Here is a 15,064-nt window from a genome sequence, read left to right as displayed (position 1 = left end):
TGAAGGTAAATTGTTCTCCCACACACACTCCCTGGGCCTTTTTTTATGGTGTTCTTTTTTATCTGATTTTCAGCAGTTTGTGATGTGCCCTGGTGTGGTTGTCTCGGTATTTATTGGACTTGGGGTTCACAGAGCTCTTTAAATCTTAGGTTGATACTTTCATCAGTTTTGGAAAATTCTGTTATTACTTCTTCACTATTCTTTTTCCTTATCCTCTCTCTCTTGTCCGTCTGGATCCTGAATTACACAAATTTTAGACCATTTGTTGCGTCCTACATATCTCTAAGTTTCTTTTCTGTGTTTTCCCATCGTTTTTCTTTCTGTGCTTCAGTTTGCACGTTTTCTGTTGGCATGCTCTTTGATTTACCAGTCCTATCCTTTTGCTTATCTAGTCTGCTTTTGAACACACCTTACAAGATCTTGATTTCAAATGTTGGACTTTGTTAGTCCTAAAATAACCATTTGATTCTTTTTTTATGGATTCCAATTCTCTGTTGAAGTTCTCTATCTTTTTCACCTATTTTTCTCCTATATTTTTTATCTCCTTTCTTGAACATATTAAGCATAGTTTTTAAAGCCCTTGTTAGCTAACTTCACTATCTAGATCACTTGTGGGTCTATTTTTTCTTTTGATTTTCACTCATGTTCTTGCCTTTTGGGATGTCTAGTAGTTTTTACATTGAATTTTAGATATTATGTATTTAAAAAATATTGCACTCCCAGCTGATGTTACCTCCCTCTAGAGTGAGTATACTTTTACTTGTGCTGGGCAAATAGAGTGTTGGCACTCATTTTAATCCATTCAGAGACTGTGCTAAATTGTACATTTAGAGGCGGGGTTGTACACCTGATAAAGCTCAGTCTACCTCTGGTTTACCCCTGACCTTCCAGGTCTTACAACTGAGATCCTGTGTATTCTGTGAGGCCCTTCTCCTAAAACAGTCTGAACTCTTAATCTCTGCTCATGGCACTGCTGAAAAATAATGTTCTGCTTTTCAGAGGCTTCCCACATAAGGTTTTAGCGTCCTGACCCACACAGATCCCATAGTCATCAAATGTGCTGAGAGGAAAACAAGCCATTTACTTGAGGGATCCAACTCTCTGCTAAATACTCTGCTCATTTCTATGTCCCCTAGCAGATGCCCTTTGTGAGTATGAAGCTCAGATTCTCAGGCTCTTGGCGGAGTTCAGAATTGGCAAATGATCCTAGGATAGAAGTGGCTCTGTGGGGTTCTTCCCTCTCTGGAGTTGAGGTAGGCAGAATAATGGCTCTCCGAAGGTGTCCATATCCTAATCCCCAGACCTGTGAATATATTACCTTTCATGGCAGAAGGGTCTTTGCTGATGTGATCAAGTTAAGGACTTTGATACGTGGAGATTACCCTGGATTATGGGGGTGGGCCCGTTCTGATCACCTGAGACCTTAGAAGTAGAGAACTCTTCCTGGCTGGGGTCAGAGAGAGCTGTGTGATGGAAGAATGGTCAGAGAGATGCTGCATTGCTGGCTTTGAAGATGGAGGAAGGGCCACAAGCCAAGGACTGAAAATGTGAGTAGCCTCTAGGAGCTGGAAAAGGCAATAACAGATTACCCCCTAGGGCCTCCAGAAAGGAACACAGCCCTGCCAACATCTGTTTTATCCCAGTGAAGACTCCAGACTTCTACATGGCTGTGAGATAATAAGTATGGGTGGTTTTAAGCCACCGAGTTTGTGATTGTTTGTTACAGCAGCAATAGAAAACGAATACAGAATCTTAGCCTATTTACTTCTCGTTACCTCAGAAGTTTGTGCTGCCTACGGAGGGAGAATTCCTGTGTTTTGCTGAGCTGTTCTGGTTCTTCTGGATGAGAGTGCTGGTATACTGCTGACTCCTTCATTCCTGCTGGATAATAGCACAAAATTTTTAGTATCCAAAGCCTTTTAACTTTGCCCTCACAAACGTCCCTGTGGGGAAGACAAAGACAGTATGTTTATTGCTGTTTTGTATTTGAAGTGGAAGTTCAGGAAGGTTAGGTGAATTACTCAAAATCAGATAATGATTAAGAAACCAAGGCAGGACTACAACACAGGTTTCTAGACCCTATGTCCAGTCCTCTTTCCATTATTCTAGTTCCTATTACCTACAATCAGAATCAAGGACTCCTATTTTTTAAATTATTTATGTACAGTAAAACATACTTAAGTGAACAATTTGCTGAACATTAATAATTTCATACAATCATGTAACCTCTACCGTCCAAGATATAGAAGAATTCCCTTTACCTAAAATGTTCCCCCATGCCTCTTTGTAATTAATCCCTCCCCACCCCTGACCCCAGCCAATGACTGATGTTTCTGTCACTATAGCATTGCCTTCTCTAGAATTCTATATAAATGGAAACACATGGTATGTAGCCTTTTGTATTTGGAGCCTTTCACTTGGGCTAATGATTTTAATATTCATCCGTGTTATATTGTGATTTGTTCCCTTTTGTTGCTGAGTGCTAGTCCATAGTGTATCCATGGGTAAACAGTTTATCTATTCACCAGTTAATGGACATTTGGGTTGCCTCTACTTTTGGCAATTATAAATAATGCTGCTATGAACATTTACATACATACCTTTGTATGGATAAATGTTTTCATTTCTCTAGGACTGAAATATACATTTAACTTCATAAGGTACTGCCATATGTTTTTCCACAGTGGCTTTTCCATTTCACATTCCCAACAGCAACAGATGAACATCCAGTTGTTCCACATCCTTTTCAACACTTCCTCTTTTCCCCCTACAGATAGCCAATTGCCTTAGCATCATTTGTTGAAGACTTTCTTGAATTTCCTTGACATTTTGCCAAAAATTAATTTAGGATATAAGTGTGGATCTATTTCTGGACTCTCTATTCTGTTCCATTGATATGTCTATCTTTATGGCACTTATACCACACTGTGTTGATTACTAGAGCTTTATAGCAAGTTGCGAAATCAGGTAGTATGAGTTTTCCAACTTTATTCGTTTTCAAAATTGTTTTGGCTATGCTGGTTCCTTTGTATTTTCATATCAATTTTAGAATTATCTTAAATTTCTGCCAAAAAACTTTTGGAGTTTTAATTGTGATTGTATTGAATATATTAGATCAATTTTGGGAGAGTGACATCTTTTTATTTAAAGATTGGCACCTGAGCTAACATCTGTTACCAACCTTTTTTTTTTCTTTTTCTTCTTCTTCTTCTTCATCTTCTCCCCAAAGCCCCCCATTACAGAGTTGTATATTCTAATTGTGGGTCCTTCTAGTTGTGGCATGTGGGACGCTGCCTCAGCGTGGCCTGCTGAGCGGTGCCATGTCTGTGCCCGGGATCCAAACCAGTGAAACCCTGGGCCGCTGAAGCGGAGCGTACTAACTTAACCACTCGGCCACATGGCTGGCCCCGAGAGTGACATCTGAATAATGCTGACTCCCGTTAGCCATAAGCCCAGTATATCTCTCCATTAATTTAAGTTTCTTTCATTTTTCTTTAAATACTTTGTAGCTTTTAGTGTGTGGGTCTTACACATATTTTGTTAAATTTATCCTAAACTATGTGAATTTTCTTAATGCTATTATAAATTGAGTTGTTATTTACATTTCATATTCTAAATTTTTATTGCTGTTATATAGAAATGCAATTAATTTTTGCGTTTCAACCTTGTATCCTGCAACCTTGCTAAATTAACTGACTTGTTTTCATCCTAGTGGCTTTTTTTTTTAATTCCTCAGAGTTCTCTTCATACACAATCATGTTGTCTGCAAATAGGACAGTTTTACTTCTTCTTTTCAATTTGCCTCTTCTGTTTTCTGCCTTATTCTTTCCCTGGGCCTTCAGTACAAAGTTAAATCAACTTAGTAAGAGTAGATATCTTTGCTTTGCCTTGTTCCTGATTTTAGGTAGAAAACATTAAATCTTTCATCGTTGATTATAATGTTAGGTTTTTCATAGATGAGCTTAATCAGATGAGAAAGACCTCTTCTATTCCTAGCTGCTGAGAGATTTTATCATGAAAGAGTGTTGATTTTTATCAAATGTTTTTTCTGCATCTATTGAAATACTGATATGGTTCTCCTCTATTCTGTTATGGTGAATTACATTGACTGATTTTCTCATGTTAAACCAACCTTGCATTATGGGATAAAGCTCATTTGGACATGATGTATAGTATCCTTTTTGTATCCCATTGGTTTTTATTTGCTAATATTTTGTTAAGAATTTTCATGTCTCTGTTCATGAGTGATATTGCTCTGTATTTCTTTTTTCTTGTGGTGTCTTTGATTTTGTAATCAGGGTAATGTTAGTCTCATAAAATGAGCTGGGAAATGCTCCCTCATCTATTTTATGAAAACGTTTTTGCAAGATTGGTGTTATTTTTTCCTTAAGTGTTTCGTGGAATTCACCAGTAAAGTCATCTGGGTCTGGAGTTTTCTATGTGGGAAGGTTTTAAATTATGAATTCAATTTCCTTAATTTATATAAGGCGGTCACGTTTTCTCGAGTTATTTTTGGTAAATTGTTTCTTTTAAGGAATGTGTGTATTTCATCTACATTGTCAAACTATTGGCAGAAGCTTGTCATAACATCCTCCTGTCTTCTTAATGTCTGAGGATGTGTACTGGGGCTCCTTCTTTTAGTCCTAGTATTGGGAATTTGTGTCTTCCGGTTTCTTGATTAGTCTAGCTGGAAGTTTATCAGTTTTATTGGATTTGTTTCAAAGAGTAGCTTTTGGTTTTCTTGTTGTTCTGTTTTCTATTTTATCAATTTCTACTCTTAATCTTTCCTTCCTTTTGTTTGCTTTGGGCATCACTTACTCTTCTTTTTGTAGTTTCTTAAAGTAGAAGCTTAGATCATTGAGTTTTAGATTTTCCTGCTTTTGCCACATAGGTATTTAAAGTTATAAATTTCCCGGTATACCCTGTTTTACCTACATCCCACAAATTTCAATATGTGTATTTTCATTGTCATATTTATGTGATATAATATAATATTTATGATATATTGTCATATAATATATACACCATATTTTCTAATATTCTCCATGACTCTTCTTTGACCCAGTGATTATTTAGAACTTGTTTGCTTCCCACCGCCACACAGACGTCACTCCTCCTAAGGCTACAATCTGGGCAGATGAAACTTGCTTGTATAGCTCCCCATGGCTTTCTTCAAGAAGCTCCTTCACTAGAAGCTGCTTCCTTTCACTGTCCAATACCTTCAGGTAGCTGCTTTTCATATTATGTTCAGGTTTTATAGTTGTTTTCTGCGGGGGCATAGTCATCTGAAGGCGTCTTAATCATTATCCTCAGATGGAGGACTCTTAGTTACCAGTACTTTTTTCAGTGGTGTATCTGCCTTTTGGCATAGCCTCCAGAACTTGAATTGGATTTGTATTCAATAATGTTATACATTTTTCAGCTGAGATGTCCTAAGAGCTCACCAGGAAGCTACACAGATTAAAAATAGATGTTTCAAAGGCTCATCATTGAGAAATTTTTCTGGAGCCAAAGGCTATTGGCCAACTCTTAATTTAAAAATTTTCCAGGCTATATAATTCTCATAGCTGTGTCCTGTGGCTTCATGTCTAGATCTGAGATCCCTTCATGGGCTTCAGGGGATTCATGCACCTCTGAAATTTAAAAGAAAATGTGTCATGTGTGCTTTTCTCAGATGAGGTTTTGTTACAGTTATCAGATCTTCAAAGGGGTCCTTTGCCTAAAACTGACTGAAAACCACAGTGTGTGGCAGTTGAATTACCAGGCCTTGAGTATTGTCAAAGATGAGGTGGACAAGAACTTTGTCTTGACTCCTTAATTTTTATCAAAGAATGTCAACGCAAATTTTGCCTTCTTGATTTTTCAAAAAAAAATATGTTGGCCTTAACATGGAACATAGAAATACCATAGCAGGTGAGTCTTTAACAGATGAATTTGTACTGTGATTTCCTCGACACCTAATAGCTTTTTTTTAATCCAGAAGTCTTTTTTTAAACACCTGTCATGCCATGAATTCTTGGGGAATAGATTCCCCCAGCTATGGAACCTTTCCATTGGTTCTCACAAAGTGCACTTCTCCGGGTAAGCAGGCTGGCGCTTCGGTTGAACCCAGGTTCCTTTCTCTTTAGCTCCCTTCTTTTTCTGATCATTTTCCTCCGTGTGTTTCAGGATGCTATCCTTGGCTCATAGAGTGCTTAATATGCTCAATACTTACATTAATTCTCTTGGCAAGAATCTTCCCTTGACTTGTTTGTTTACGACAATGCCAAAGGCATGCTGGGTAACATTGTAGACTCTTCCAGTTTTGCTGTGGTAACTTGGTGAGGCATTCCTTTGTCTTTTAATTTATTTTTTATTGAGGTCACATTGGATTATAAAATTATATAAATTTCAGATTACATCATTTTATTTCGACTTCTGTATAGACTGCATCATGTTCGCCACCAAAAGTCTAGTTGCCATCCGTCAGCATACACACGTGCCCCTTTACCTCTTTCACCACCCCCTTCCCCTCTGGTAACCACCAATCTGTTCTCCATATCTGTGTCTGTCTTTGTTTATCTTCCACATATGAGTGAAGTTATATGATAATTGTCTTTCTCCATCTGACTTACTTCACTTAGCATAATACCCTCAAGGTCCATCCATGTTTTCACAAATGGGATGATTTTGTCTTTTTTTATGGCTTGGTAGTATTCCATTGTATATATCCATTCATCCATTGATGGGCACTTGGGTTGCTCCCAAGTCTTGGCTTTTGTGAATAATGCTGCAATGAACACAGGGATGCATATATCTTTTCAAAGTAGTGTTTTCGTTGTCTTTGATTAAATACCCAGAACTGGAATAGCTGGATTGTATGGTATTTCTATTTTTAATTTTTGGAGAAATCTCTATACTGTTTTCCGTAGTGGCTGCACCAGTTTACATTCCCACCAGCCGTGTATAAGGGTCCCTGTTTCTCTACATCCTCTCCAACACTTGTTATTTCTTGTCTTTTTTAAGGGGCACTCCTTTTTGAAGACTGCCCATTCCCTTGGTGTCCACAATATCAAACTTTCCAAAAGGCCTAGGGAACATATAACGGGTTCCTCTCCTCTTTCTCTTTGTATTCATCATTTTGGTGAATTACTGGAAGACGGTGGTTTCGGCAGAGGCACTAATGGCTTTTTGACTCATCCTCTGGTGTTTGATGACTCAAGATATTTTGTGCTGGATGCTGACTATGAATACAATTTATGTGCTATCTTCTGGCTCCCAAACTTTAGCAGGTTTTAAAATATATTCATTATATTATTGCCACTCAAGATCATGTTACAAAAATATAAATCATCATTAACAGCTGGTTATCATCATATTGTAAAAAATATAAATCATTAAGCACCACAGGTTCCATTTGCTAGCTCTTATACTGCCAATTAAAAAAAATCCCTGATGCCAATTTTATTATGCCTGTCAGCTGGGTTCTCATATTTTATTTTTTATTTCTGTATAATAGTTTGAGGAAATGTATTTATTCTGAAAAGAAGGAATTCCAGGAAGAAAAGTTGTAGATTTATATGGTGGCCATTTTTCCTTGATAGTAAATGTTGGTTTCCATTTTTGTTTCTCTTTATTTCTTTCCAGAGGGGAAACTCTACTTGTCTCTGCTCGCTCTCTTCTTCTTTGCATCTTTCTCAACTTAAAACAGAAATTGAGGTCACTCTAATTGCAAGAGACTGTAATTGAGGCCCTTGGGCTCTCATAGCATCTTAAATATAATACCCTAGACTAAGAAAGTAGAGAAAAGAAAATTCAGAAGATACTGACTAATCAGAAGAGTCCCTCTGCCCCATTCAGTGGTCCCTTCTGTAGCACTTTTTCCCAAGGTGGTTTGCCTGATTTCAGGGGAGTTTGCTACAATATCTGTTAAGTTTTCACTCTTACTATATTTTCTTTTAAGAAAGACTTTTCATAAAAATAGAAACAGTTATTGCTGCCCTCATCCTCCCAGCTTTCTGGAGGCCTCTGCCACTCCAACCAAGTACTGACTGTATGATTACTCTCACACTGAAGCACTGAGTAATGCATGTGGAGGAATGATAATACTTTAATAGAATATTTTCGTCTATTCTCCAAATATGATTTCCTTTGGCCACAGAAGAGAAACTTAATCATTTTTTATTGGATTAGAGACTTTATAGATTAACTTCATATCCATGCCTACCTCTCACCATCAAATTGGCACACATACCCACAGTGTAAAAAAAACAGATGTGGTCAGAAAGAAGTTGAAACCAGTGTCTTGTTTGAATAACTACAGAGAATTAAGTTATGATTGATGAAACAATCAATGGATTATGCATCGTTGGGTTGGTTACACATCTGCTGCTCTTTGTTAACAACAACAACAAAAAGCAAAACACCCCATAAATGACTAGTTTAACTTGTACCTTAAGATCTGGAAGGAATATCAAATTACTAGAGCAAAAAGATTGCATTATATTCTTGTGTTAGAAGATAAAATATTAAATAACACATTGACCACAATGCTGCAATGCCACTCAGGTTCTAACCCTCAGAGTTAGCACCCACTCTACAGGTTTGGAGCACAGAGCCCAACAAGACTGCCCTTGTGTCAGATGCCAGCTGCAAGTTTGGAGGTCCTTAGGCCACCTGCACTTCTGAACAAGTGGCTAAAAATTCAAGGGTGCTCCTACAACCCCCACAGGTTCAATACTTCGTTAGAATGAATCACAGAACTCAGGAAAGTATTACACTTATTATTACAGTTTTATTCTAAAGGATAAAAATCAAGACCAGTCAGTAAAGAGACACATAGGATGAAGTCCCAATGCAGAGCTTCTTTGCCCTTTCCCCATGGAAGCAGGATGGAATCCCCCTCCCGGCACATCAATATGCTCACCAACCAGGAAGCTCACTCGAGCTTTGGTATCCAGAGTTTTTACTGGGGTTTCATTACATAGGTGTGATTAATTGAATCATTAGCCATGTGACTGAACTCAGTGTCCATTCCCCCTCCCCTCCCTGGAGGTCAGGAGGTCAGGCTGATATCATGTGAGTCAAAGCCGAAACCCTCTAATCACCTGGTTGGTCTTTCCAGCATGACCATCCTCAATCCGAGTCATCTCCTTAGCATAAACTCAGGGATGGTCCAATGGCCTGTCATGAGTAACAGACACACGTATTACTCAGGAATTTCCAAAAGTTTAGAAGCCCCATTCCAGGAACCCAGGACAAAGATCAGACAAGTTCTTTGTTATATAATGTTTAGGAAATAAGAATACTACAAATCAAAAACTATATGATATTGTTAATTCTATATTCACAGCCTTAAATGCTTGTCTTATTTATAAGAGAAAGTAAATGAAGTAAAAGATTCATTTAAAGGAGTTTTAAAAAAGAATAAGGTAATCTTAAGGAAAATAGGATAAAGAAATGACAAATTGAAAGGAGACATTAATGCATTAGGAGAGAAATAAGGTAAAACATCAAATAAATAGGTCTCTGAAAAACAACAATACATCACAAACTTCTAGTAGTTTTAATCAAGAGGAAAAGAATATTCATCTGAACTAAAATTAGAAATGAAATGTGGGATATAACAACAGATACAGAAACTTTTAAAATTGTTAAAACATGCTCTGTAGAGCTCAACTGAAAAATATTGATGAAATGTATGATTTTTGCAGAAAATATTAAACTACCAAAATTGCTGTAGGAAAATCTATAGTATCTGAATAGACTAATATGCATTGAGGAAACTTTAGAAATTCTTCATGGTTGCCTCCCAAAAATGACTCTGGGCCTGGAGAGTTTCATTAACGAGTTCTTTCAAACCTGCAATAATTCCTGTGCTGGTCACATAGTTCCCCTGGGGTGGGGACTGGAGGAAAGAACATAGGTTTAATATTTGGGAAAATATAACAATAATATTAAATCCTGTCCAAGGTAGAGGGTAACACAAAAAGAAGATCTATAAACCAATTTCACCTAAGAAAATAGATGTGAAAACATTAAGAAAATCACTAACTAAATGAATTCAACAGGATATTAAAGGAATAATTCAGCTTTCATTTTGATCAGTATGAAAAATGAGATTCTTTAAAGGTCCCTCCGCTTAAAGACGAAACACAATCTGCATGAAACATTGAATTTTCGAATTACATTGCTGGACCTACAGGACAATACGAGAAATCTTCAAGGCATTTTGGGGGTGGGGGGTGGGGGTGGGGCTGTAACAGGGAGTGAGGGCACCAAGCATTCAGAGAAGGCTGGGCTGCGTAGGGGTGGGGAGTGGTTAAGACAGCATTGCTCATCCATTCAATTGTTTATTCAACAAATTTTTAAGGAGAACTTGCCATATGCTGGGTTCTTTTCTAGGTCCCAGGGACACAGCAGTCAACAACACAGATGAAATCTTTGAGCTCCTGTTCTCATTTGGAGCATCCATTCTACTAGGGGAGCTGGGCAATAGGATAAATTAATAAATATAATAAAATTTTAGATGATGTTAAGTGCTACGGAGAAGGATGAAGCATGGAAGAAGGATAGGATGTTGGGTGGGTTACAATTTTAGATAGGGTAGTCAGGAATGCCTCCCTGAGAAAGTATCATGAAAAGACCTGGAGATGGGGAAGGCAGAAGGAACCCCCCACTATAAAGGTCATGTGGAGCGAATGTTCCTTAGAAACAGTGAGGCCAGTATGGCTGAAGAGGAGCGAGTGAGGAAAAGAATATTGAGTCTGAATATACAATGACCTATCTGTTTTTTTCCAATATGATGAATTAAATGGAGACATATTGGGGACACCACTCCTTATTCTTTAAGTCTTTGAGGGTGGTACTAATTCCCCTAATCTTTCCCCAAAGGCACATAGGGCCATTTACTATAGTAAATGGAGAGGAAAAAACCTCCAACTTTTGAGGTCTGTTGCATATGGGATCTCAGTTGTCACTGATTCCAGGGAACCCAAAAGCATCATGGTCACAGAGTGGGGATACAGAGACAAATGGGCCTGGCCCAAATTCATCTCACAAGCCATCCACTGAGTCCATGGACCCACCTGGGCCCATTTTGCCTGTCCCTGAGTACTTAATCAGCATGGATATCCCTCCCAGCTGGTGGGACCTCACATTGTTTCTCTGACCTGTGGAGTGAGGACAAGTGTGACCAGAAGGTTCAAGTGCAAGCCCCCTCAACCAAGACAGTAAACCAGAAGCAATACTCCATCCCGGGGAAATGGCAGAGATTAGTTGAATTTGGAAAAAAAATAATCAGAATGAAAAATGAAATAGTGAAGCCAAGGATGCAGGGCTGCTTTTTGTAGAAAGAGTGCCTTCTTGCTGTTCTCTAATTTTCTGCTAAGCTTTTGTGCATTCCTCTAATCCATGGTTTCTTTGGGGCTAATTAAAGGACCTCCGTAGGTGGGTTGGCTATTGTTGGACTTAGGACAGGTTGGAGCAGACACATGTCACATTGCCACCAGTGTTGACATCTTGTCCTAAATCATAAGGTTAGGCTTGGCTTAAAACCTCAGTTTAAGACGTGAGCTGTAGGCACTCATGCTCTTAGAAAGGTGTAGACCTAGTCTGAGGGCTGGTTGATGACTCTGAAGGTGTTCTTCCTATAGTTATAGGCTTGTTGCCACCATTATTCTGAGGGATTTTAAGAAAACCTGTCCTTAAGAATAACCCAAGGGGGCTGGCCTATGGCGTAGTGCTTGAGTTCAGCATGCTCCACCTTGGCAGCCTGGGTTCATGGATTCAGATCCCTGGAGCAGACCTACAGCACTCCTCAGCCATGCTGAGGTGGCAACCTACATACAAAATAGAGGAAGATTGGCACAGATGTTAGCTCAGGGCTAATCTTCCTCACCAAAAAAAAAAAAAAAAAAAAGAAAAAAGAAAAAAAAGAATAACCCAAGGATGTTTCCCAAAGGTTATCATGGCTTAATTCTGCCTTGGCATAGGCCCCAAACAGCATTATCTGTCTCCCATGACACAAGGGTGATTTGAACATGTTACGTTACCAGTGACCTTGAGATTTCCAGGTCTGTTGACCCACTGACATTGTAAAGTGTCCCATGAGACACCACGGGGGCTCCAAGACTCCAGGAAAAGGTCATTTTCTCAAGACACCAGCAAGTGAGGAATTCTTCAAAAAATGGGTCGTCCACAGGCTTGCTTTCTGTGTCCAGGTTCCTCTCCTCATACTCTCTGACCTTTCTTCCATATTAAAGTGCTCTAACTGAGGACCCCCGCTCCCTCCCCGCCAATCAAGCCTAGTTCTGGGGAGCAGGGATGGGAAGGTGGCCTCTGCGGCAGGCCGGGCTGAGAGGCTTCAGCCCATTTCATCTGAAATGGGGCATCCCGCGGGCAGGATGTCTGTCAGGGAGGGAGGTTTGTGTCTGCGAAGTTTCCAAGAGGTCCTGCCATCTCCGAGAGCAGGATGCCTCTGAGTCTGACCCTTCATAGCCTTCCCCAGAGTCCTGAACAAAAGAGTAATTCCTGTTACAGTGAGATGCTGATTATGGGGGAGGGGGTGGGAAGAGGTGAGGGTGGAGGGAACATTCTTAGCAATCGGAGTATTTGGCTGATTGGTAACTGTTTACAGCTTGTTTCTTTCTAGCACGTACCCTTTGAAATCATTTTCTTTGTAAATGTTAAAAGCCACAGGAAAAAAAACCCAACCTTGATTACTCTTCTTTGTTCTTCAATCAGCAGCATGTCAGCCTCTGAATACACTGTAATTCCTCCACCGTGCCTGTTGAGGAGAACATTTAGGCCACATTTTAAAAATATATCTTGGTAGGGGTCTCAAGAACAATTAGCAATTAAAATCATCTATTTTCTACACTTTACTATATAAACACGGCGGCTTGATTGATTTCACGGGCTGAGCCACCGCTTTGCTGGGGAGCCGCGTCTTCGCCAATTCCGCAGCTCTTGGAATCATGGAGGCGTCTTAAGTGTGGTGGAGCAGCTCTGAGTGGTCCTGAATCTGTGAGCGCGTCATTCATTTCAGAACCGAACTTGATGCTTTTCCTGAGAACGTGCCTCTGGGGATCACCAGTGCTCCTCCTCCAATCTCCATTGCTTGGGACTAACAAGGTCTTCATAAGAAACCACCTGGCCAGGGCACGTGCTGGTAGAAGACCCCTGTGCTCTCCCAGGCTCCCAGCCACAGCCCACAGGCACTTGGCTTAAAGATACTATCCTATCAGGATAGTTCCCAGAGTAAAAGAGTCATATACCACAAGACACGACAGAGAGAAAACGAACAGTCACTGGGTCCAACTCCTGTGGATTTTACAGAGAACCTGAATCCCAAGGAGACTTACCTAGCCAGTGATGGCGTGATGCCCAAGCTTCCTGAATCCTCATGTCAGTCTCTCCCTTAGGTGGTCTTTATGGGTGAAAATTGTGTTAGGTTGTTTCTCTCTTAGAAAAGTAAGGAATTAAATGCACAGTGGTTCAGGTATGATGCTATTTTCAGGAAGAAAAACAGACTTGAGGACTTCTTAAGGCCATGGTCAGACCCAGGGGTCTCTGAGAGCTGCAGATTATGGCAGCGCTCCATGTAAGTGGGTGGCCATCCTGCATCACCTCGGTCCCCGCTTCCGTCCTGGAACCCCAAGGCTGAGGATTGGAGCCAAGGCCTGCATCAGGGCCAAGACTTGTATGAGGTGGAGGGACAGCTCGCTGGTCAGGAGGCGCTGCCCCTCAGCCCCCAAGAGGCGGCTGATGCTGACAGTTTGCATCCTAGATGCTTCTCTTGCCACACCCTTATCCCTGCGGGTACCCCAAAGAGCGCAGAAATGGGGTGAAAATAGTGAGGGGTAGGGTGACCAGGACAGGGAATTGTGCCACAAAGAGTCACCAAGATGAGGTGCAACTGAGAAGAAACATCCCCAGCGGAAATAGAGCCTGCCGCACCTGGGCCCTAGGTCTGAGCCAGGATTGGAAGGGAAGATCTCCTTCCCAAGGCTTGAGGGTGACCATTTCCACCTCACCTGACACTGGTCATTCCGGGATGGGAATAATGTCTACAGGGGCAGAGTCGCTTCCTGATATCTCCTCCCCGGGGTCCAAGACCCTCGGGCAATCTGTAAGCCAGCAGGATGGACAAGAACAGCCTGAGGGTCCCCTCCTCCTGCCAAGACACACTGAGATATGGTTACCACACAACACCTACGAAATGTCTTCAATGGCTGGCGAAACCTAGACTGAAACTGAGTTCAGCGACGCTCCCAGAACGGCCGAGCAAACGGTCACATTGTTTTGCCACGGACAGCAAGCGCCGGGAGCCCAGGGACCCCTCATGAGCTGTCTGCACTTAACAAAAGTGGCTCAGACTCATTCAAAAATAAATAGGCTGATTGCTTATGAAACAGAACAACCAGTTAACGAAAAAGACAATAAAGAATAAAGCAGTAAATGGTAAAAAAAAAAAAAAAAAAAAAAAGCTGGCAATCTTTTCTGAGCCTTTAAGCATTTTTTTCACTTACCATGATTTTTTTCAATGAAAGAGTGTGGGGCAAGAATTGCAATATTTATGAGTCCTAGGACTATTTTATGTATTTAAAAAAAAAACTCTTTCCAAAAGCGTACTTTTCCTGATTCATTTAAACAGCTTATTCTGCTTGTTTAACAATGTTTTCCAAGATTTTAAATTTTCTCCTTGGTTCTCAATACATCTCTGAGAGACCACTGATTAAAAATGAGTCTTGCAAATCACTAGGAGTTTTATTGTTAACGTTTGTGCACTCCAGGATGATTTATATTACATTTTCAAGTAATTTTGTCTACTTTCGCAGTTATTTTGCCTTTTAAACTGATTTAAGTTGATTTTCAATCAGTAATTCCAGCTTTACTATTATAAATAGGAGTCGGCTAATTGTGTATTCTGCCTTTGTGCCAGTGAGATGCACAGTAATGCCTGTCGGATGGGACGTTTGGGGCTAACCAGAGGCCATTCGCGCAGATAACCAGGTACTGTTAGTGTAGGTAACCACTCCAGCTCACGTTCCTGCTTCTGCTTCTGTTCCTCCACACACACAGG

General features: G+C 40.2%; 1 pseudogene; it reads right to left on the bottom strand.

Annotated features, from left to right (window-relative positions):
* Positions 1–6,001: 6,001 nt before the first annotated feature.
* LOC111771179 (large ribosomal subunit protein eL21-like) lies at positions 6,002–14,029 on the bottom strand (annotated as a pseudogene).
* Positions 14,030–15,064: the final 1,035 nt, after the last annotated feature.

This window comes from Equus caballus, chromosome 29, assembly GCF_041296265.1.
Source record: "Equus caballus isolate H_3958 breed thoroughbred chromosome 29, TB-T2T, whole genome shotgun sequence".
NCBI classification, from domain to species: domain Eukaryota; kingdom Metazoa; phylum Chordata; class Mammalia; order Perissodactyla; family Equidae; genus Equus; species Equus caballus.
The sequence above is the reverse complement of the archived record's forward strand: the minus strand, read 5'-3'. Positions and strand labels throughout refer to the sequence as shown.